The sequence below is a fragment of the Chrysemys picta genome, chromosome 11 (genome assembly GCF_011386835.1).
Source record: "Chrysemys picta bellii isolate R12L10 chromosome 11, ASM1138683v2, whole genome shotgun sequence".
Lineage (NCBI taxonomy): Eukaryota > Metazoa > Chordata > Testudines > Emydidae > Chrysemys > Chrysemys picta.
The window spans coordinates 70,847,495-70,872,203 of record NC_088801.1 but is presented as its reverse complement, the minus strand read 5'-3'; the positions used below and the strand labels follow the sequence as shown (position 1 = coordinate 70,872,203).

The 24,709-nt window shown below is 44.4% G+C and overlaps 1 protein-coding gene across 10 annotated transcripts in view; it reads left to right on the top strand.

Moving 5' to 3' along the window:
• HDAC4 (histone deacetylase 4) overlaps window positions 1-24,709 on the top strand; it is a 438,771-nt gene that overhangs the window by 180,466 nt on the left and 233,596 nt on the right. The gene's annotated exons all lie outside the window — the stretch shown is intronic.

Here is a 24,709-nt window from a genome sequence, read left to right as displayed (position 1 = left end):
GGAAATCAGCGTTGAAAGCGCTGTTGACTGCCTCGTCCTCCTCATCTCTTTCCTCATCTTTCCCATCCGCGAACATCTCCGAGGAAGCGGCCGTCGACAATACCCCATCGTCAGAGTCCACGGACACTGGTGGGGTAGTGGTGGCGGCCGCACCTAGAATGGAATGCAGTGCCTCGTAGAAACGGCATGTCTGGGGCTGGGATCCGGAGCGTCCGTTTACCTCTTTGGTCTTCTGGTACCCTTGTCTCAGCTCCTTGATTTTCACGCGGCACTGCATTGCATCCTGTCTGTATCCTCTCTCCGTCATGGCTTTTGAGATCTTCTCGTAGATCTTCGCATTCTGTTTTTTCGATCGCAGTTCCGAAAGCACGGACTCATCGCCCCACACAGCGATCAGATCCAAGACTTCCCAATCAGTCCATGCTGGGGCCCTCTTTCTATTCTGCGATTCCATGGTCACCTCTGCTGGAGAGCTCTGCATCGTTGCCAGTGCTGCTGAGCTCGCCACGATGTCCAAACAGGAAATGAGATTCAAACTGGCCAGACAGGAAAAGGAATTCAAATTTTCCCGGGTTTTTCCTGTGTGGCTGGTCAGAGCATCCGAGCTCGGACTGCTGTCTAGAGCGTCAACAGAGTGGTGCATTGTGGGATACCTCCTGGAGCTATTAGCGTCGAATTCTGTCCACACCTACCCTAATTAGACATGGCCATGTTGAATTTAGCACTACTCTCCTAGTCGGGGAGGAGTACAGAAATCGATTTAAAGAGACCTCTATGTCGAAATAAATAGCTTCGTTGTGTGGATCGGTGCAGGGTTAATTCGAGTTAACCCTGCTAAATTTGACATAACCTCCTAGTGTAGACCAGGCCTCAGGAACCAATCCATGCAACAAACCTCGATGTCAACTCTGCCCACATCTACACCAGCAACACCATCACAGGACCTAACCAGATCAGCTACAACATCACCGGCTCATTCACCTGCACGTCCACCAATGTTATATATGCCATCATATGCCAGCAATGCCCCTCTGCTATGTACATTGGCCAACTGGACAGTCACTACGCAAGAAGATAAATGGACACAAGTCAGATATCAGGAATGGCAATATACAAAAACCTGTAGGAGAACACTTCAACCTCCCTGGCCACACAATAGCAGATGTAAAGGTAGCCATCTTCCAGCAAAAAAACTTCAGGACCAGACTCCAAAGAGAAACTGCTGAGCTCCAGTTCATTTGCAAATTTGACACCATCAGATCAGGATTAAACAAAGACTGTGAATGGCTATCCAACTACAGAAGCAGTTTCTCTTCCCTTGGTGTTCACACCTCAACTGCTAGCAGAGCACCTCACTCTCCCCGATTGAACTAACCTCGTTATCTCCAGACTGATTCTTGCCTGCATATTTATACCTACCTCTGGAAATTTCCATTGCATGTGTCTGACGAAGTGGGCATTCACCCACGAAAGCTTATGCTCCAATACATCTGTTAGTCTTAAAGGTGCCACTGGAGACTCTGTTGCTTTTATCAAATTTATGCTCATTAATGAGCAATTCTGCTTTCTCTTGGTTGTTACCCAGGTTCATAGCATTGGTGTTATAGGCAATTTAACAATTTCTTCTTGTCATATCCTTTGGTTCCTTGATGAATTTTGTTCTCAACATGTTGATTTTGTGCTAACTTTGCACATGGTGGGATGTTCCATTACAATTGTATTTTACAAGTTTTGAAGCTTGAGTACCACTGCTTTGTGTTTTTGATGTTAATGGGAAAGGGATCCCTAGTTTAATGGCTTACCTGAGAACACCTCTAAGGGTATGTCTACACTACGGGTTATAAAAACAGGTTGTATAAAGTCGAAATGAATGCGGCCACACTAAGCACATTAATTCGGTGGTGTGCGTCCAAGTACCGGGGCTGATTACGCGCAGCCAGACACCAGGGCGATTAGAAGAGCACACCATGAAGCGCTGTGCATCAGAGAAGCTTTAAAAACCAGTTTCATGGCTGGCCAGGCTACAGTGTGAAATATCTGTTTGTTTCTCCTTCATGAAAACCCGCCCCCTTTATTGACTGATTTTCTGTAAGGAACCCACCCTGCCCCTTCCCCCAGCTTTCTTTCAAACCAAATAAAGTCACTATCTTTTAAAAATCATTTATTTTTTATTAATAGATTAGAAAAAGAGGGAGGGAACCCGGGTGGTATTTGGGAGGAGGATTGCTGGGAAGGAAAAAGCCACAAAGAAAAGGTTAAAAAAATGACAGCCTTTTGCTTGGGCTGTCTACTGGGGTGGAATGTGAAGGTGTACGGAGCCTCCCCCCCCTCGTTCTTACACGTCTGGGTGAGGAGGATACGGAACATGGGGAGGGGGGAGGGTGGAACAGGGGCTGAAGCGGCAGTCTGTTTTCCAGCAGCCGTTCCTGAACCTCCACCAGACGCCGGAGCAGCCCCAGCGTTGCATCCTTCATCCTCTGGTCTTCCTGCCGCCACCTCTCATCTCGAGCGTCTCTCCTGTCCTCACGTTGGTCCCTCCTGTCCTCACGTTGGTCCCTCCTGTCCTCACGTTCACTGACTTCTTTCCTATACTTTGAAACTGTTTCCTTCCACTCATTCAGATGAGCTCTGTCACTGCGGCTGGATTCCATAATTTCCGAAAACATGTCGTCTCGCGTTCTCTTCTTACGACGCCTTATCTGTGATAACCTTCGGGATGGAGGAGGGAGGCTTGAGGAATTTGCAGCTGCTGTAAGGAGGGGAAAAAAGAGAGAATTGTTTTAAAAGCTACATTTTGCAGAACAATGCTTATACTCTTTCACGGTGACCAACACTGTTCACATTACGTAGCACATGTGATTTCTGTGCAAGGTCGCATTTTGCCTCTTAATGCTGAGTGCCTGTGGCTTTGCTGCTAGAGATCACAGGTCTGGGCAACAGAATTCGGCTTGCATGCGGCCATGGTAAGCTTCTTCGCCCTCCTTTCCCACATACCAAGCATAGCTTGTAGAGTGCTGCAGAAGCCTGGCCAATCTCAGCCAGTTGGGGGGGGGGCAGTGTGGGGGGGGCTTGTCTGGGCCCCTTCAGGCAAGTAGAGTGCTGCGGTTTTTCTGTTAACATTCAGCAGCACCAGAAAACAAACTAACCCCCCCCCCCCCTCTCGCCATGAATTCTCTGGGATGATCGCTGTACCCCTCCCCCCCACCGCGTGGCTGGTATCAGGGAAGATCCCTGCAGGCACCAAACTAACCCCCCCCCACCCCTCCCGCCGCCGCCCCCCTCCCGCCATGAATTCTCTGGGATGATCACGGTACCCCTCCCCCCACCGCGTGGCTGGTAACAGGGAAGATCCCTGCTAGCCAAACGCGAAAAACTCAGGGCCAATTTCCCATCTGCGCTTGGCTAACTGCAGGGAAGGATTTATTTTCCGCCACAGGCAAACAGCCCAGTAGGAACGGCCACCTCTGTCCCCTTAATTAAGTTCCCGTATTTCAACCAGGTTACCAGGAGTGATATCACTCTCCTGAGGATTACACAACAAGATAAAGAACGGATGTTGCTTGAATGCCAGCAAACACCGGGACCATACGCTGCCAGGCTTTGTCAGGCAATGATACCAGATTACTTGCTGCAAGCATGGCATGGTCAAGTGTCCTACCATGGAGGAGGGAATAAGGATGCACTGCCCAGAAACCTTCTGGCAAGGCTTTCGGAGTACCTCCAGGAGAGCTTCATGGAGATGTCCCTGGAGGATTTCCGCTCCATCCCCAGACACGTTAACAGACTTTTCCAGTAGCTACAGACTTTTCCAGTAGCTGAACTGACCGTGAATGCAAAGTCAGGCAAAGTAATCATTAAAAACCGTTTGCTTTTAAAACAAGTTTTATATTTTAAAAGGTAAACTCACCTGAGGTCCCTTCCATGGGGTCAGAGTCTTGGGTACTGGCTTGGGAGGCTTGGGGAGGGTACTTCAGTCAGGGTGATAAAAAGATCCTGGCTGTTGGGGAGAATGGAGTACTGTGTGCTCTCTGCAAGCTCATCCTCATCCTCATCCTCCTCCTCTCCCCCATCGGCAGAATCCTCAGGCATCGCTGATGAGACTATCCCCGACCCAGAATCCACGAACACAGGTGGGGTAGTGGTGGCAGCCCCCCCTAGAATTGCATGCAGCTCGGCGTAGAAGCGGCATGTCCGTGGCTCTGACCCGGAGCGACCGTTTGCCTCCTTTGTTTTTTGATAGGCTTGTCTGAGATCCTTGACTTTCACACGGCACTGCTCAGAGTCCCTATTGTGGCCTCTCTCCATCATGCCCTTGGAGATTTTTTCAAAAGTTTTGCATTTCGTCTTTTAGAACGAAGTTCTGCAAGCACTGAATCCTCTCCCCATACAGCGATCAGATCCAGTACCTCCCTCACGGTCCATGCTGGTGCTCTTTTTCGATTATCAGCCTGCATGGTTACCTGTGCTGATGAGCTATCTGTGGTCACCTGTGCTCTCCACGCTGGGCAAACAGGAAATGAAATTCAAATGTTCGCGGGGCTTTTCCTGTCTACCTGGCCAGTGCATCCGAGTTCAGATTGCTGTCCAGAGCGGTCACAATGATGCACTGTGGGATAGCTCCCGGAGGCCAATACCATCGAATTGCGGCCACACTAACCCTATTTCGAATTGCTAAAATCGATTTTGGCACTACTCCGCTCGTCGGGGTGGAGTACAGAAATCGATTTAAAGGGCACTTTACATCGAATTAAATAGCGTCGTTGTGTGGACGGTTGCAGGGTTAATTCGAATTAAAGCTGATAAATCCGAATTAAAGTCGTAGTGTAGACCAGGCCTAACACACTGCAGCAGTTCCCATGTATTGCTCTGAAGAGTTACTTGTTTTGAGCTGTGGCCTTGATGCAGGACTTGAACACTCTCCTCACCTCCCCTGACTCTTGGGCTGGAAGGTGCAAGGTCCAACCCAAATGCAGGGCTTTGGAGCTGTGCTCCAGCTCCAGGCAAAAACCTGCAGCTCCACTGTTCCGGAGCTGCTCTGTGCTCCAGCTCCGCTCCAAAGCCCTGCAAACAAGAATGGCAACATAGCTTTTCATTGGATAACCTGATTAAATGTAGGAACACTTTCAGTTTGAACCATCGAGTGTTTTGACTTTTACTGTGAAGAGCTTTGGAGATGAGAGATAGTATCTTCATCAGATCAGAGGGGCTGAGATCTGAGTGGAAACACTTCCACCTCCTCCTACAATTTTCTCCTTTTCCTATATTGCTTGCTCTACAGACTGTGGAAGGTCCCTGAGCGAATATCTACCCTCATTCTCCCTGCCTGTTGTAACAAACCAGCTGGCTCTTCATCATGGAGCAACTATGGGTTCCCTGCCCAACCCCAGCTTCTGTCTTCCCCTGTTGCTTTTTGTCCTGTTGGGAAGGGAGGAGGATGTGACAGCAGAAGTGGGTAGGAGGTTTGGCCCAGGAAGAGTAATGAAGTGGTAGAGTGAAATTTGCTGCAACCTACCTCCCAGTAGCCCCAGAAATTTGTCAACTCCACGCTAAATGCTGTTGGAAACTGGATAATTTTCTGTTTGTTTGAGTACACTGTACTTGAGCAGACTCATGCCACAGCCAACTCCTGAAAGAAGCTTGTGGCTGGTGCTGGTCCCCTGCTTGCCCCTGGGATGGTAATTTGAGGTCAGCCTTAAACCAAAGGCTCCTATATTCTTACTTGGAACACTCTGTAATTAAATATCCTTTCATTTTGCTTAACCTTAATACCTTTTGACCTAAACTACTCTTTCGCTACTTGTTTCTCCCTCTATTTGCCATTTGTCAACTATTTCATATTGGATGAATCATTCATGTTTGATTAGAAATACTTCATTATAGAATAGTCCTAAGTTTTTGTTATGATCTAATTTACATGTTTGGAATATCACACAGAATATGCTTACAATTTAATGTCACTTTGCTAGAGAGGTTTTTTAAAACTGGGAAGAAGCTCATGGCCACAGCAGTTCTATCCAGTATATTTCATAAGCCAATTTTACATAGAAACGTCTAACAAAATTCCGAGAGAAGGCTAAACTTTATCTGTACTCAGTGTGTTCAGCAGCAATTGTAGCAGCTACTCTACCACTGTTCTTCATGGCAACTGGGGGCCACATGTTTTAGGACAAACCTCATTTTTATCCTGGCTGCATCTTTGTCATGTTCACAAAGATCATCAAGTTATGATGATACCGTTAATGGATCTTTTCCAAAGTCCTGAGTTGCCAGCATACATCAAGGATGGACCAGAGGTGCCAGGAACTAGAGCAGCAGACTTCTTTGGGACTTTGGACCTTCAGTGATAATTTTGAGTCTCACCCGACACTGAGAATATGAAGTGTTTGGAACTCAATTATTTACAGATTGTATGTGTGTGCTGCAAACCTTTCTTTGAATAACTTTATTAGAAAAAGCTAATGAGAACAACTTCATTTTCTGTCCAAAATAGTTTTGACGTTTGACCTGTATGGGGAAATTATCATGACAAACTTTGTTCTGCAGTCCTGTTGTATGTATTCCAGGAGACTGTTACTTTCAGACTATTTGATAGCATATTTATTTTGATTTGGAAATTGCAACTAAGGCGGATCATAAGGGCTCAGGAAGGATTGCACAGAGATGGTGCCTATATATGTGATGGAAAAAAAATATAAAATGTGAATCAATCAGAACAAGACTTGGACTTCTTTTAGCAAAATACTAATTTAATGTTTCAAAAGGAAGCATATTTGCATCCTATTGCTGTGAGAAATAGAATGGTTTTTGTTAACTCTTTTGACCATGTGATAGATCAGTGGTTTGAGCATTGGCCTATTAAACCCAGGATGGTGAGTTCAATCCTTCAGGGGGCCAATTGGGGATCTGGGGCAAAATTAGTACTTGGTCCTGCTGGTAAAGGCAGGGGGCTGGACTCAATGACCCAAGGTCCCTTCCAGTTCTAGGAGATGGGATATCTCCATTAATCATAATCAATCAGGAAGCAAGAACCAATACCATACAACTTGTGTCACTATAAAACTTGGAAATATTATATGTGACCTTTCACTCAAGTTTCTGCAAAAGCATTTTGCAAAATTCCTGCAATTCCACAGAAGTTCAACAAATTCAGAACCAGCACATTTTAAAACGTTGAACATTTTTGGCCAGATGTAAAGTAAATGCGTATCTATATCTATACCAGGGTTTCACTTTCATTCACTCTAATTTAAGGTTTTGTGTGCCAGTAATACATTTTAATGTTTTTAGAAGGTCTCTTTTTATAAGTCTATAATATATAACTAAACTATTGTTGTATGTAAAGTAAATAAGGTTTTTAAACTGTTTAAGAAGCTTCATTTAAAATTAAATTAAAATGCAGAGACCCCCGGACCGGCGGCCAGGACCTGGGCAGCGTGAGTGCCACTGAAAATCAGCTCAGGTGCTGCCTTCGGCATGCGTGCCATAGGTTGTCTACCCCTCATCTATATAATACATGCCAAAGTGGTGTGGAATAGAGTTCTGGGGGCTTCTGTACATGGCAGGCTTAACCTGCAGCTTTTTGATGTCAGGTAGCATGCAATACACAAGATGCACTAATAGCATGCACAAAGGATGCCTGTGTCTGCCTTTAAAACACATTGTGTACATGTGGTGCCACCTTGCTATGTACTAAGTGTGTGGTATTATCTGAATATATCCCATGGTCCTTTTCTTTGCTGCTGAACAGTGTTCACCCTGGGATTTTTCTCTGTGCATAGTGGGATACACAGTGGGAACCAGGCATGTTAAAATTAAAAACAAAAATCACATGTTTCCACGGTCTCTACCACATCCTTCCTTTTTTGGGAGGGCCAGCACCATTTTTGAATGCTGTCGGCCAGCATAGGACCCAGCAAAGCTGTTGCCGCTATGCTGGTAACCACGAATACCCAGAGGCTGCTTGAACTGTATTTCATTGCTCAAAGCTGAATGAATTGTGCTTTGGACTCCACCCGCTGCATCATGGACCAGGTGATGTGACAGCAGCTTGAAGAGCTTCAGAGTCAGAGAAAGCAGGATGAGGAAGAAGAGGAGGACACCGAGCAACTGATAATACATGAGTGGTTTCTGGAGCAACCTCATACTGTGAAGTGCCATTTCTGGGCTTAGGAAACCAGCGTGGTTTGGTGGGAAAGGATTGTTTTGCAGCGCTTGAATGACCAGCAGTGGTGAGAGAATTTCAGGATGGGGAGAGCAGCCTCTTTTTGAAATGTGCTGAACTAGTTTGGAGCTGCAGTGGCAGCATACCAACATGTGATCACAGAATCATAGAATCATAGATTATAGGACTGGAAGGGACCTCGAGAGGTCATCGAGTCCAGTCCCCTGCCCGCATGGCAGGACCAAATACTATCTAGACCATCCCTGATAGACATTTATCTAACCTACTCTTAAATATCTCCAGAGACGGAGATTCCAGACGGTGATGCCCCTTGCCTGTTGAGAAGCGATTGCCATTGCTTATCTGGAAGCTAGTCAACCCTGAATACTACTAGTCTGTAGACAAGCTGTCAAGCTTCCTTCCCCACTCTGAACTTTAGAGTACAGATATGGGGACCTGCATGTGAACCCCTAAACTGAATTACCGGCTTGGGAGTGGTGGCAGCAAAACCAGATCTAAGTACTAACTCCCTTCCCTGGGTAGCCTTGAGAGACTTCTTCACTAATTTCCTGGTGAACACCGATCCAAACCCTTGAATCTTAACACAAGGAGAATTTAACCATCCCCCCTCCTTTCCCCCACCAATTCCTGGTGAGTCCAGATCCAATCCCCTTGGATCTTAAAACAAGGAAAAATTAAGCAGGTTCTTAAAAAGAAGGCTTTTAATTAAAGAAAAGGTAAAAATCATCTCTGTAAAATCAGGATGGAAAATAACTTTACAGGGTAATCAGATTCAAAGAGTTAGAGGAACCCCCGCTAGCCTTAAGTTCAAAGTTACAGCAAACCGAGGTAAACCCTCTAGCAAAAGGAACATTTACAAGTTGAGAAAACAAAGATAAACCTAACATGCCTTGCCTGGCTGTTGCTTACGAGTTTGAAATATGAGAGACTTGTTCAGAAAGATTTGGAGAGCATGGATTGATGTCTGGTCCCTCTTAGTCCCAAGAGCGAACAACCCCCAAAACAAAGAGCACAAAGAAAAGCCTCCCCCCCCCCCACCAAGATTTGAAAGTATGTTGTCCCCTTATTGGTCCTTTGGGTTAGGTGTCAGCCAAGTTACCTGAGCTTCTTAACCCTTTACAGGTAAAAGGATTTTGGAGTCTCTGGCCAGGAGGGATTTTATAGTATTGTACACAGGAGGGCTGTTACCCTTCCTTTTATAGTTATGACACAAGCAATTTGACATGGGGAAATAGATTGTTGAGGGCCATTGTCATGCAGGTGTGAGATGCCATGGAAGAAGTATTGTGCACTGAGTTATAAAGTTTGATAGTGCTGAGGAAATTACTGATGGTTTTACATGCATGGGGTTCCCAGACTATATTGGGTCAAGTGATGGGACCCATGTACCAATTACTTGGTACTCCTCTCCCTCTCTGCTCTTCCCACGTCAGGGCTCAGAATTCATAAACGGAAGGGTTATTTCTCCATGGTGCTCCACGGGCTGGGTGAAATCCAGGGCTGACTTATGGACAGAAACGCTGGATGGCCTGGAAGGGTCCACAGTGCTAGGGTCTTTCAGAACTCAGCTCTGTGTACCTCAGTGGAGAAAGGACTCTTTGTCCCCAGGAACACCCTGGACGTTAATGGTGTGGAGATTGCTCCAGCTATTCTGGGAGGACCCAGCTTCCTGGTTAATGAAGCCATTCACAGGCTGTTTGGATAGAGGGAAGGAACTGTTTTAACTACCTCCTCATAATTGCAAAATGGTACTGGAGTGTGCATTTGGCCATTTGAAAGGAAAGTGGCACTGTTTGTTGAATGGGTTGGAAGCAGCAGAAAAAAAAGGCGCCAAAAATTATAGAAGCATGTTGTATTTTGCACAGTATTTGTGAGTGTGAGGGAAGTTTTGCTGTGCCTTGGAGGTGCTATATGGGGGCAAGCTGTATAGTAATCCCCTCTGTCTCCTTTAGGCTGCCCTGACTCTAGATGATATTACAGTGGGGTGGGTGACTGAGAGGAAGAGAATGGCCTTTTTTCAAAAAAACAAAATGGCAGATAAGTGAGACACTGTAAACCTATTCACTAAGATTGTCCACCCCAGAAGTGCTGCAGGAGTGGAAGGCAGTTGCAAGCTATAACAGGGGAACAACTGTGCAGCTAACCCAAAATGTCCAGACAAAAATTGAGCAATTTCTCAATCTTAGATTCTGCTTTATCTCCCCTGCTCAAATGGTGAAAGTGCGGAGAAAAAGAGATGGAATTGTGCAAGAATTATGTGAAGCTCACTGTTCCCAGTTTTTCTCTATTTAAGCTTGTGAAAAGCTATGAAAAGCTTTGGTATGCCTATGGTAAAGCTCTTTGCCTGTAAAAATGCATGTTACAGGTCATCTATACCTGAGCAGGGAACTGTAGTCTTTGTAACTTTGTGGGCATGCAGTGTTCACATCTGTCTCATGTCAACTGAGAACACTAACCAAATTTCTTTTCCTGTAATCATGGTCTCAAACTTTTGCATTCAGCTCAAATGAATATTTTCATTATTGGAATCTGCCACAGAAGGGGGTGGAGTAGAGGCTGCAGCTGCCATTTTGAACTGGTGAATGGGTTGGTGGGGGGAATGCACTAGTGCGCAGGACAGATGAGGGGAGAGGAAAGGAAAATAGGTAAATGGGTATGTGCTTTCTGTGGCAAGGACCTAAAATGGTTGATAGTTGGGGCTTTAACATGAGCCAGAGGCTGACTGTCTGGCTGGAACATTTTGGGAGGGAGAGGGAAGGATACAGACAGTGTGGGCTGAGGGAGGGCAGGTGAGGACCTTGGACTAGGAAAGACTCCTAGCTCACTCCATCTAAAATGACTGCAGCCATGGTGCACCTGGAACAGAAGCTGACATGACACTGTAACATAATTTATTTAAAAAAATAGATATTTACATGCTGAGGTTCCCTCCATAGAATCTGGCTTCTCAGTGCCAGCCTAGGTTGCTGCCTGGAAGTTGGGCTTGGTTATTGTACAGCAAGAATCAAGCTCTTTTGCTGCAGGGCAGGAATTGGGCTTGTCCTCCACATGGCTGGCATCGTGGTCCTGCCTGAGTCCTGAAGAGATCCCGACTTCTGGGAAGTTCTCACTGGCTTGCTTGGGCTCCTCCTCCAATGAGCTTTCTCGTTCTCTTCAAGGGTAGAGGGGCATGCAGCAGGCTCCACAATTCTCCTGGGTTGAGTTGTAATGCAATCATGGAAAATCCTGTCCAGCTCTTCAAAAATACACAAGTTACTTGTCCCCTACTGGATTTTTTCCCCTGTCATCCATGGTTTTAATGTAGGTCCTCTTGAACCGTTTGCTCTTTATCCGGTGCTATTTGATCTCCTGGTCATGACTCCTCACAGACATCTGCAATGTCCACAAACAGATGTTTATTCAGGTAGCTAGCCACCAGAGCTTCCTGCACTGATGCTTCTCTGTAGATGGCGATGAGATCCAGGGTCTCAGCACAGGTCCAAGCAGCTGCTTGAGGCATGTTGTAGGACTTCTGGGGTGATATTGCAGGAGTTCTGATATATTTGAATCCAAGAGCAAATGGGCAAAATCTGGGGTTGTACCTGCTTCTAAACTGGGGAGGAGGTATCAGTCAGCTTGACACCAGAGCAAGGCCAGGAATGTAAACACATAGGTCAATAACGGTTGTCCACAAAGTAGTGTGGGACAGCCACTGGAGGACAGCCCTAGTAGCGTGCAGCAGCATTGCATATGCATGAATAGACCGAACTAACTTGATCTGTAGCAGTTAGTTCACTTTGAAAGAGGACTCCAGAGTTCATGATAAATGCAGACTTAGTGTGCTATAATGAATTTCATCCTTTGTACACAAACATTTTCAAACCTGGTTCACATGACTTAACTCAGTTTAACTCCCACTCCAAATGTAGATAAGTCCTAGAATTGTTCTGTCGCAAGTAATGAAGCAACAAGTGATTTATGCAGATCCCAAATGAATGTCAATACGATTCTTATACTTTATTAGCCTATCATATATTGCATTTAAACCATGTAGTTTTTCAGTAAAATTTTTTTTTGATGTTTGAGTGTTCAAAAGCTGTACTGGTACTACTTTTTGTATCACTTCTTGGGGTAGGTGCTTTATTCTCAGATCCTGCAAAGAGATGCACGTGGGCAGAGCTCGGGGAATGAACCATGGTTGTCTGTTGAATGAAGTTGCTATCTGTAGAACTCCTGAAGTAGAAGGTGTATAGCGAATGAGGCAGGGGGACTGCAGGAAGAGCAAGAACAGTCTGGGATTAAGACAACTGAATGTTGTCCAGGGGAAGTGAGTTCTATGTGTGGATCTGCTAAAGGCTTCCCGTGTGATGCTGGGCAAGTCACTTAAACCACAGTGTTCACAAGTGGCCACTAGTTGTGTTTCTAAAGTTCTGGGTACCCAATTTGAGATTAATCTGGCCTGATCTTCAGGCGTGCTGCAGCTGAAGTCAGTGGGAGTTGTGGATGTGCAGGACCTTTGGCAGTGGGACTGTGTGTCCTGCAGAAATAATTGAGTCACAGATTCATAGATTTGAAAGTCAGAAAGAGCCATTGTGATCATGTAGTCTGACCTCCTGCATAACACAGGCCAGAGGAGTTCACCTTGTAATCTCTGCATTGGGCCCGTAACTTCATCCTTTAGAAAGATATCCCCCATTATGACAGTTACTTAGAGCCTTTACATTTTCAAAGGGTTTGATTTGATTTTGCGATACATATACATGTAATCCTTACAGTCCTTATGTGAAGCATGTAGTATCTGCATCACTCAGCTCGCACGAGAAACCAGTTCTTAGTCGGTTTCCGAATTATCCATGAGACCACCATGCTTCCCAGTCTTTTTGTCCGTTCGTTAAAGTTCTGTTCCTCTTTGAAAAGTAACTAAAAGTAGTAACTACCTTGCTCAATAGATGTGCTTCTTTCATGTATTCAGTCAAAGCTGCTGAATTTAGTGACAAAAGTATGTTTTTTTCCCTCTTTTTCACTCCTCTTAGCCCTGCTGAGCCAACACAACTGAAATACTGTGAACTGGAATCTATTCCATATTGTACATTATCATTAACTTCATTTTATGAGCTCTAGTCAGTTTTCTGTGCAAACCCATTTTAATAATTGTGATGCTTTCCCCACACACATAGGGAAAGTCAGAAAAACAACCGAACATTTAAATTTGAAATTTGGTGTGCTTATAGGCAAATGGATTGCACAGGTGTAACTGATGGCTTGATTTAGCCTGCAGAATCTTTACTATTAGTGAGGAATGAGATGGAAAGAATCTAGCTTGCCTTCCAGAGCCCAGGCTGAATTTACAGGGCTGGCACTTAGGGAAAAAGACTTGGCACTCCACCATGCTATGTTTATCCCTTTTTAGAAAAGAAGTGCTCTTTTAAATGTGGGCAATGATAATATTTTATATTTATGTAGCACTCTTTCATTTGTGTATTTCAGTGTACCTTACAAAAATGAAGAAACACTTATCCCTGATTCACAGATGGAATAGATAAGTTGGAGTTGCAGCCATTTGTCCTAGTGAATAAAACATAGGTCTAGCAGACCAGCAAACTGAATTCTATTCCTGCATCACTCACCTTCTGGTGTTCAAAGCTTTCTTTTTCTTTGCCTTTGCACTTGTAAAATGGGAGCGATATTACTGACTGGGGTGACTCAGGGTTTCCCTCAATAGGGTTTGTGGAAGGCAAAGCAGTAAGGCCAGTTAGGAGGAGCAGGGGCAGCAGGAAAATAGAATTCTTACATATCCCAGTTCCTGTGCTTTTTGCAATCGGCCAAGGTAAGCATTATTAATGTGCCCTTTAATGTGGAGTTTCTGAAACATTTGTGAAGCTGTCTTGTCTGGATCAGCACAGTGCAGATGACTAGGCATTTCACTTAACGGTTAACCTAGCAGCATTGTCATGCTCACAATTCTGCGGGATGACAGCACACAGGTACTGTAGCTTAAAGTTTACTTTTTACTGCAGATGGAATGGACTGGATTGGAGTAGAGACTTTCAAATGTATTACCAAATATCCAATCTAAACCCAAAGTCTTCGAGATATCTTGAGACAACCTGAGGTAATGTACCTGAGCTATTCTGTTCTACTCTTTTTAAAGGCAACATGATTAAAAAAGAAAAGCCCAGTAGCTCTGAAAAAGAAGTAAGGCATCCCCTTTAAATTAATTGAGTTTTGATGTGTATCTATATACTGGCTGGACACACAGTCCAGCACTGAAGGTTCTCTTTATGAACGGGGAGCTCTTTGCTCCTAAATATCCTGACATTTGATGTAATATATCTATGCAAAAATAAAAAGCTGCTTCAGGAATCACTCTGTGACTTGTGCAGATTTACTTAAAATTTTGTGGCTTTTTTTCAAAACAGAGATTATTACTATATTCTTAGTTGAAAGGTATCATTATAAAAATTGAACAGAAGTCACCACACTGTTTGCTCAGTGGTAACCACAGCACATTCCCGAATGGGTAACGAAGGAGTGGAGCTCAACATGGAATGCTAGGCCCCTGGTCACTGAAATTTAAACAGATTGTGGAGGTAAGAGTCCCACTCCACTTGAAATGGGGGTGGGGGCTTAACCTCACTACTTAGTATCTGGATTCTAAAACCAGTTACAACATTCTGCAGAGACAGGTTTCAGAGTGGTAGCCGTGTTAGTCTGTATCAACAAAAAGAACAGGAGTACTTGTGGCACCTTAGAGACTACAAATAAATACATTTATTTGGGCATAAGCTTTTGTGGGCTAAAGCCCAATTCATCAGATGCATGCAGTGGAAAATACAGTAGGAAGATAGGAATATATATATATAGATAGAGAGAGAGAGAGAACACGAAAAAATGAGTGTTGCCATACCAACTCTAATGAGGGTAATCAATTAAGGTGGGCTATTATCAGCAGGAGAAAAAAAAAACGTTTGTAGTGATAATCAGGATGCCCATTTCAAACAGTTGACAAGAAGGTGTGAGTAACAGTAGGAGGAAAATTAATTTGCAAACTGGACACCATTAAATTAGGCTTGAATAAGGACTGGGAGTGGATGGGTCATTACACAAAGTAAAAACTATTTCCCCGTGTTCATTTCCCCCCTACTGTTACTGCCAAATGTGGAGATAGAAGATGACAGCTGTGGCCTGTAAGGTTGCTGGGAGGTGGAGACAACATCTGTGTGCGCTAACCTGTGAATCTCTGAGGAGGAGTAGGAAGAGAAGTGGATTCCAGAAAGGGGTGTGTGTGTGTGTGTGTGTGTTTGTGAGGAAATGTATCTGGGAAGGAAGAATAAGTAAACTCATCTTCTCCTAGTCCATGAGGCTCTTGAATCAGGCCGAGACAGAGAAATTGGAGAGTTAATGCTCTTGCTTATACAGTACAATATTCTAGACTGTTAATACAAAGGGAAACTTTACTATATTCAGACTTCAACTTGTCTGCATGATTGTTTTGTATCTTCTCTGGATGAGGTTTTAGAAAACGGACTAGAACTCTGCTTATTTTGGGACTTGAATTAAAAGGGTGATGACCGTAAATCCCAATGTTGGAGAGCAGGCGAGTTGCAATCCTCCAGTAAATGTAGGCAGTGTTGTTTTGTGGTAGCATAGGGCCAAATATTTCAATTTCAATGCAGTGATGAATGAAAAACAAACCGTTCTAAGCATGGTCTCCTGGCACAGAGCTGCTCTAAAGGCAGTGGATCAAGCTAGTGAAAGATTTTCTTCTGTGTATCTGAATCCTCACAAAATGAGTCATCGCCACTATAGCTGGAACACTTCATTAGTTCTCATTTTAAACACCTAAATATAATTTTATCTAAACGAAGAATGACTCAGTCTTGCTACTGATAATTAGGAGAAGGCTTAGAACCTATAATTTCTAATCAGTGTGCATTCACCTGGACCAGGAGAGGAAACCTCCAGTAGTGTGAAAGTAGCTTAGTTTCCATGACTATTCAATCATTGGGAAATAGGAAAGTAACTGAAATACTTCCTTGATGGATTGTATTTTCTAATGGACAGCCTTCCCTAAATTCTCAACTACTGAGGGACAATCTTATATTTTGCTTTCCACGACCAACTCTCTGTACGACTTTTCATGAGTGATATACCTGAATACTTGGATGCTAATATTTAACTGTATTATTAAATTTATTCACCTAAATTTGGGTTATTGCTGATTATGCACTATATGTATCTTATGACTTTTAAAACAAACTTTGTATTTGTGGATAATCTAATGACTATACCCAGATGTACAGAGACTCTTTTTCTAAACATGTGTACTATATAATTTTTTAACATTACCTTTAATAAAATATTTTGATGGATTTTGGAGAATGATAGTCTTGGTTTAGGTTTCAGAGGGGTAGCCGTGTTAGTCTGTATCAGCAAAAAGAATGAGGAGTCCTTGTGGCACCTTAGAGACGCACAAATTTATATATATATATATATCTTCCTACTGTATTTTCCACTGCATGCATCCAATGAAGTGGGTTTTAGCCCACGAAAGCTTATGCCCAAATAAATTTGAGTGTCTCTAAGGTGCCACATGTACTCCTCGTTCTTTTAGTCTTGGTTTAGTTCATCTGTTTACCTTTTTATTGCACTAATTTTTATGAATATCAACCAGCTCGGGAAATAGTTCTGTGCTCCCCCTAGGGGGCAACCCCCTTTCCCACCCATCTCACTCCTCCTTTCCTTCCACTCCAGTGTGAGAACCACCGGTAAAAGTCTCTGAGTGGGTGAATGGATACCACAATGTCCTTTTAGAACATTTTTCAGCATTCTCTTTTGCTTTTTAAAATAACACTTGCCCTTCAGAAGAGCAGAATTACTGTGGCTCTGGAGAGATATGGGGCATGTCTACACTGCAGCTGGGAGCGAACCTTCAAGCCCGGGTCAACAGACTCACGCTAGTGGGGATTGAGCTAGCACATTAAAAATAGAACTGTGGATGTCGCAGTTCGGGCTGCAGGTTGGGTTCTCAAGCCTACCCAGCTCCCTAGGCTTGAGATCCCAAACTGCACGGTCCACATGCCTGTTTTTAGTGCTAGCACAAGTCAGTCAGCCTGGGCTGGAGCCCAGCTGCATTGTAGACATACCCATGCCAGCTACAACTTGCTCATTGCTGGTGTGTTTACAAATTTAAATGACACCTTTACTATAAGAGCATTGAAAAATTAATTTCAGTTCTGTCTTTTGTGAAGGATTTTCCCAAAAATTAACTCTAAGTGTCTGGGTGAAGGACACACCGCATGAAAGGGTAGAGTACTGAAACTTCACTGTTCACTCACTCCATTATGTATAGATACTATTCTTGATTTAGCACTCTATCAGGCAGCCTCAGAACACAGGTAAATATTGTATATGCTTTATGCATTGTATTGCCTAAGCACAGTATGGAAAACTGAGAACTAAATTTCAACTCTAGATTTGAGTTTCAGGGCAACCCATGCTCTGTTAAAGGAACTGTTTTTCTAAATTAAATAATTTAACTGCAGTCATCACAACTCTATTTCGGGTAGTTAAACCATCTGTCTGTGTGTGTGATTTAAACATTAATTGGCGTGTTATTTTTCCTCTCTAAAATTGTTTTCAATTTGTTCTACACCCTAAAGACAAAAAATGTGATTATTTTTAATATGCTCCTTCTATGTTCATGGAACCTTAATGTTCTTTTTGTGCTGTAAGGTAAATTCCATTGCCTGACATTGAGTTCCTGTAAAAATTATATTCCTTTCCTGCAGGGCAGGTGGAATTTTAGGCCCCCAACACTGTATGTTTGATTTGAACAGGCTTGCTGCAGTGCTGAGCCAAGAATAAAAGCTGAGAATGCAGTTACTTGGCAACTTGGCTTTTAAGCAACACTAAAATGTACAGTATATCCTGAAAATTATAAATAGATTCAGGCATTATTCTCTGAAATTGTGCAAAAATATACTTTTTTTTTTAAATGGCACAATTCAAACTGCATAATAATAATTAGAGAAGTTTTAATTCTTACTAGTGGACAGTTCTGCTTACCTTTATAGAAATTAGACAATTAATACTCAAATCACTATCAAATGGGCGAGCTATGAAAACCATACATGCTGGCCAGTGCAGATTGCTTACAGAATGGTTATTCTATAATTTAACCATAACTGTCTTTTTATTACAGGAAAAAAATGAAATCAAAATGTATTTTGAATGAAACTTGGGGAGGTAGAGGAAAAGCCAGAAAAACAAGAATTATGTACATTCCAAAGCTACAATGTTGGAAAACTAGGTTAAAGCAACTCGAGAAATATTTCTAGTATTTTTAAGACACAAAACATTTATAAGTCTTAAATTGGTGTGCAGATTGAGAATGTATTTCTTCTCCAGCCTTGAAGCTAGGATTTCACATATGACCAGAAAAAATGGGTGGCTACTTAATTGAGGTTTAGATACAGCCTACAGTGTTATACAAAACCAGGAGAAGTTATTTTGCACCTCAGAACATTATGCTGTTAGTTGCTATTTAGTATGTAAAGTACATCAGTTTCCATTTTACAAAGAAATGCAAAAAAACGTTTAGGAGAAAAACAAGCATAACTGTATGCTGAGGTTGTGGAATTACACAGACATTCCTGGGCGCCTCAAAGAGGCAATACTTTCCCTCTTGCAAGCACAGAGTCTCGGTGTAGCAAAAGTCTTTAATAACATGAAGTAAATAACACAGCATTAAATAGGGACAACACCATAACTAGGGTTCATAAACACAAACCATGAACCCGAAGACCCACCCCCAAGCGGATTGGACTGTGTCCCTTCCCTTTGGTTCTTGAGTCTAGCAACCCAAAGTCACCCCTCTCAAAGTTTCTGCCCTTAGTCAGTGCAACCCTTCCCTCTCCCCCCCCCCCCAAAGTTCAGAAGTTCCTCCGCAGAGTCCACCTCCCAGCATAGGTGGAAGGGGGGAGGGGAGGTATGGGGGCACCTTACGTGCTTCGCTGCTCGTGTTGACGGCCGCTTGCCATGCCTCTCCGTGGGGTTCTGCTGCAGTCTTCACCGTGAGTCGCACCTCTCCGCCAGCTGTCCTGCTAGCCGCTCACCAATATATCTTCAGGCTCCCCCCCTACTTAACACAGCTCTCAGCAACTTTAGCTCTTTAGTGATTTCAGCTCTCAGTGATTTCAGTTGGAAGTAGGGGAGCCTCAGTGCTGGTGCACCACTAGCCCACAGTAGGTCTAATGCTTAGACCTGGGTATTATGATTTCAGCTCTGCAGCATGTAACAAGACTCCTAATGGAGTCAAAATCAGCTCTATTATTACGCAGTGGAGAGAAGAGAAGTCAAAGTGGTGTTTGGGGCCCACACTACCACGTACAAATACCTGTCCCCAGCCTCTTTCAATTCACTGGATTTTGGAATCCACGTCCCTTGCCTAGCGAGTGCTACTTAGTTGAGGGCAAGTCCCTCCATCATAAAATGCCAAGTACAGTTCTACTGTCCTTGAGTCACATAACCAGGTTAACACTTTACTACTCCTGCCCCAATAACAAAGAGACTGGGGAATCCCATAGCAGCCAAAGTGACTATTTGGGCCAGCAGTCCCATTGTGCTAGGCAGGGTGGGTGTGCCCATGCAAACGAGATCAGCCCCTTAAGTCCTTTTCCACAGCTCACCACCAGATATCAGGGTAGAGCCCATTCTGACTCTGCTTACATGTAAAACAGTGTGTTTTGGTTGAAGTGCTTGGGAAATCTCAGCTCAGTTTACAAAGACTAATGTGTATCCATTCCACACTGAGGGAGTGGTGAACTGCTTAATGAACTTACACTGGCCAGGCTTCTGACTAGTGCAAGATGGTACAGTTCTGGGATGCAAGGCTGGGTAACTGGGGGGATTTGACTGGAGCCACCCGATTGATGGTTCATGAGTGACTGGGAGATCATTCCTATAACATAGTTGGGTGTGTCCCTGCCTGTGGATGGCTGTGTAAGTGCACTATCTCCCACTATGAGTGGCAGCCCCGGTTGGTGGATTTGAAGGGTTCATTGGTCCCACAGTTCAGGTTATACCCCGGGGTCCCCGTCACACATCTCCATCTACACCATTGATAAAATCTAAGTCATTCTTGCACCTATAACATATTTAATAAAAGCAACTTATCTTTAAAGTTGTCACATAATTTTGAATCCACGGACTCCTCTAGTTGCTGCCACCACTCCTCTGACAAGGCAGAGCCGTATTGGAGGGATGTCAAGTTAGTCAATCATCTCATACAGAGGAACCTTTTGAGTAGTAGGTGTGTGTGTGTGTGTGTGGGGGGGGAAGTTATTTACATCCTACCACAAATATGAGATGAAATAAATCTCATTGTTAATACAAATTAAAAACAGCTGAGAATTTGAGCACTGGAAAACATGTCCAGATAGTTGTAAAGCAGTGCTAGACTTCAGTTATTACCCGAACCCTCAGATCAAAATGAATTTAGATTTTTGGTAACTCAGTTCGCAGGGGAAAGGGAATTAAATTAATTCAAGGCATATTATTTTACATTTTCTTTATTTTAATATAAATCAGATTTGTTGGTCCAAAGTACTAATTTTAAATGGCATCAGTTTTCACAAGCAGCAGGCCTTCAAGCAAAACAGTGTATGTCACTACATGATGCCTCAGGTTTGGATATATATTGAGCTGCTGTCAAGTAGTAGGTTCAAAATCCCAGAAACTTGGTTGAGAGAGATCTGAATTGTTTGTTTTTTGCCACCTGATCATCTAGTAGCATTGACATTGTCTCAATCACTGGTAGAGCAGGAGGTTTGAATGGTTTTCTCTCATTCCTTCTGAGACAGTGATGTCTCGTACAGGAAGGGAGAATGGTTCAGTGGTTTGGGCACTGACTGGGACACAGGTTCAATTCTCTGCTCTGCCACAGACTTCCTGTGGGATATTGGGTAAGCCCTCTAGGGGTTGTCTACACACTTTTTATACAGCTATAACTATATTGATTTAGAAACCAATCTAAAACTATGTCCTCCTAGTGTGGACACAGTTATTCCATCATAAAGGTGCTCATATCAGTATAGGTTATTCTCCTGGGGATGCAGGGGAATAAGCTATACTTTTAGGGGAATTTAGATGAAAACTCCAGTTTAAGGAACTTTCTTTAATACCAGTATAATTGCATGCAGGGGTTGTATGTTATGAACTAGGTCTGTCCCTAAATCAGTATAGTTAAAATGATACAAAAATTGTCTGACCAGGACTGAGGGCTTGTCTTCAGTACCAGCTAAATTGGCGCTGCTGTGATCGATGCAGCGGCGTCTATTTAGTGGGTGTAATGAAGACGCAATAAGTCGATGGGAGAGCACTCTCTTGTCAACTTCAGTACTTCACCTCCCCGAGAGGTGGAAGCTATGTCAATGGGAGAGTATCTCCCCTTGACATAGCATGGTGTAGACACCGCTGTAAGTCGATCTAAGCTATATGGACTTAAGTTATGTAATTTTAGTAACGTAACTAGCATAACTTAGATCGACTTACCTCATTAGTGTAGACCAGGCCTAAGTCTCTGCCTCAGTTTACCTTCTGCAAATTGGTGAGAGTTGCACTGACCGCCTCACAAGAGTGTTGAGAGGATAAATTTGGTAAAGCTCATATGGCACTTAAATAATATGGTATTTGCGGCCACGTAACTATCTGAAAGAGAGAGAGAGCGATTTAAGTTCAAGCTTGGTATGATAGTGTGTGGTTGCAGAGATTACCTGGGCTATGAAAAGCAGAATATGTTGTAGTGTATATCCTGAACCCATAGAAGTAAAAGTGAAGGCTTTGCTTCGCATTTCAAGCCCTTTCAGATATAGTATAGCTATAAAAAGTAGTACTGAAAGACTGTATTGGATTTGTCCTTTGGAAGATTAAGTAGATGCAAACTGTCCTGAAATAAAGAGTTAAAGTTGATCCTCCCCTCTGAGGATCATTACTGTGTTGTAGTGGGGGGCCTGGGTGTTTGGATGAGCCCCAGGGCTATGTCATCTGGAGCCTAGTGCTCCTGATAGGGTGACCCTAGGCGAATAGGTCTGGGGGCAGGTTCCAGACTAAAAATGATCCACCTCAAGATCCTCATGAAAGCCCAAAAATGACCACACGAGCCTCACCTGAACTAGAGATACCCACCCGTGTCAGAGCATCTGGTGTAATCCAGCCAGGCCTAGCCCCAAAAGGTGATGTGGACCCGTCTCCTGAGCTCACCACCTGTGAGGCCAAGGGTGAGAGTCAGGTGCAATGGCAGCTGGAGGGCTCTAGGGTTGTGGAACGTCACTTCGCTGGCAGGAAAGGAGCTAGAGTTGGTGGAAGAGGTGGAAAGGTACCGACTAGATATTGTTGGCTTCACCTCCACACATGGCACTGGCTCTGGAAACAAACTTGTCGATCGAGGGTGGTCTCTTTCCTACTCAGGAGTGGCCCCATGTGAGAGAGTCCCCAGACAGGTTTAGGGATACTCACAAGTCCCTGGCTGGGTGCTGTGCAGTTGTAGTTTGTCCCGGTTGGTGAGAGGGATGCCTCGATGAGACTTTACGTATCAGAGAGGAAAAACCTGACTGCCTATGCACCTAACAGCAATTGAGAGTACTTGGCCCTTTTGGAGACTATGGGATCGGTGCTCAATAGAGTGCCACTGACCAACCCTGTAGTTCTACTGGGGGACTTCAACGCTCATGTGCGGAATGATGGAGATACCTGGAGGGGAGTGATTGGGTGGAACTGCCTCCCTGGTCTGGAGATGTGCTAGTTATGGATTGTCCATAATGAATACCACGTTCGAACATAAGGTTGCTCATAAATGTACTTGGTACCAGAGCACCTTGGGCCAAAGATCAATGATCGACTTCATAGTTCTCTTGTCGGACCTAAGGCTATATGTTCTGGACACTCGGGTGAAGAGAGGGACAGAGCTGGCAACCAATCTCCGCTTGGTGGTGAGTTGGATCTGATGCCTCGGGTACCTGCTGGATAGACACGGGAGGCCCAAACGATCATTTTGAGTAGCCTGGGAATATCCCTCCAGCGGGGGAGGGATAGCTCAGTGGTTTGAGCATTGGCCTGCTAAACCCAGGGTTGTGAGTTCAGTCCTTGAGGGGCCACTTAGGGATCTGGGGCAAAATCAGTACTTGGTCCTGCTAGTGAAAGCAGGGGGCTGGACTCGATGACCTTTTGGGGGCCCTTCCAGTTCTATGACATAGGTATATCTCCATATCTGTTGGAGGACCCCGTGCAGAAAGACTTCAATTCCCACCTCCGGAAGAACAACTTCTGTATTCTGGGTGAGGTCTTGGACATTGAGTCTGAATGGACCTTGTTCAGGGCGTCAGTCAATGAGGCAGCCATGAAAAGCTGTAGCCTGAAGGTGGTTGGTGCCTATCATGGTGGCAACCCTAGAACCTACTGGTGGACTCCAGTGGTGAGGGCAGCTGTCAAGTCAAAGAAGGACGCCTTCCGAGCAATGCTTGTGAACCAGACTCCTGATATGACTGAGAGGTACCGTCTGGCTAAGAGGGTTGCGGCTGTGGTGGTCATTGAAGCGAAAGCCCAGGCTTGGGAGGAGTTTAGAGAGACTATGGAGAATGACTACCAGACGGACTCAAAGGTGTTCTGGCAAACCATTCGTCGCCCTAGGAGGGGTCAGAAGGACGTTGTCCAGGCTGAACTCAGTAAGGGTGGTGAAACACTGACCTTGACAGAGCAGATTATCAAGAGGTGGAAGGAGCACTTTGAGGAAATCCTCAACCTGATGGACACCCCCCCTTCCAGAAGGCAGCTCCAGAAACCTGTGGTGAGATTGGCTCTATTTCTGATGCTGGGGTCGATATGGTGTTAAAGTGCTTTCGTAATGGTAAGGCAGCAGGGGTAGATGAGGTTTGCCCAGAGATGTTGAAAGCACTGGACAATGTTGGGATGTTGTGGTTAACGCGCTTCTTCAATGTTGCATGGAAGGCAGGTGCAGTACCTCTGGACTGGAAAACTGGGGTGGTGGTACCAATCTTTAAGAAAGGAGACCAGAGGGTGTGATCCAACTATAGGGGGATCACACTCCTCAGCCTGCCTGGCAAAGCCCGTTAGTTGAACCTCAGATTCAGGAAGAACAATGCCAATTCTGTCCCGGCCGTGGAGCAATGGATCGGCTCTTTGCTTTCTCGCAGATACTCGAGGGGTCATGGGAGTTTGTTAATCTGGTCCACCTTTGTTTTGTAGACCTGGAGAAGACATATGCCTGCATTTCCTGAGATATCTTGTGGGAAGTGCTGCGGAAGTATGAGGTGCCGGTGCTGCTTTTGTGTGCTATCTGGTCCCTGTATTCTTGGAGTGAGAGTTGTGTTCAGATTCTTGGCATTAAGTCAGGTTCGTTCAAGGTGGGTGTTGGACTCCACCAAGGGTGCATCTTGTCCCCACTCCTGTTCGTGATTTTCATGGACAGGATATCAAGGAGCAGCCAAGCTGTGGAGTGCATCCGGTACAGAGTCTCGGAGGTGGCATCTC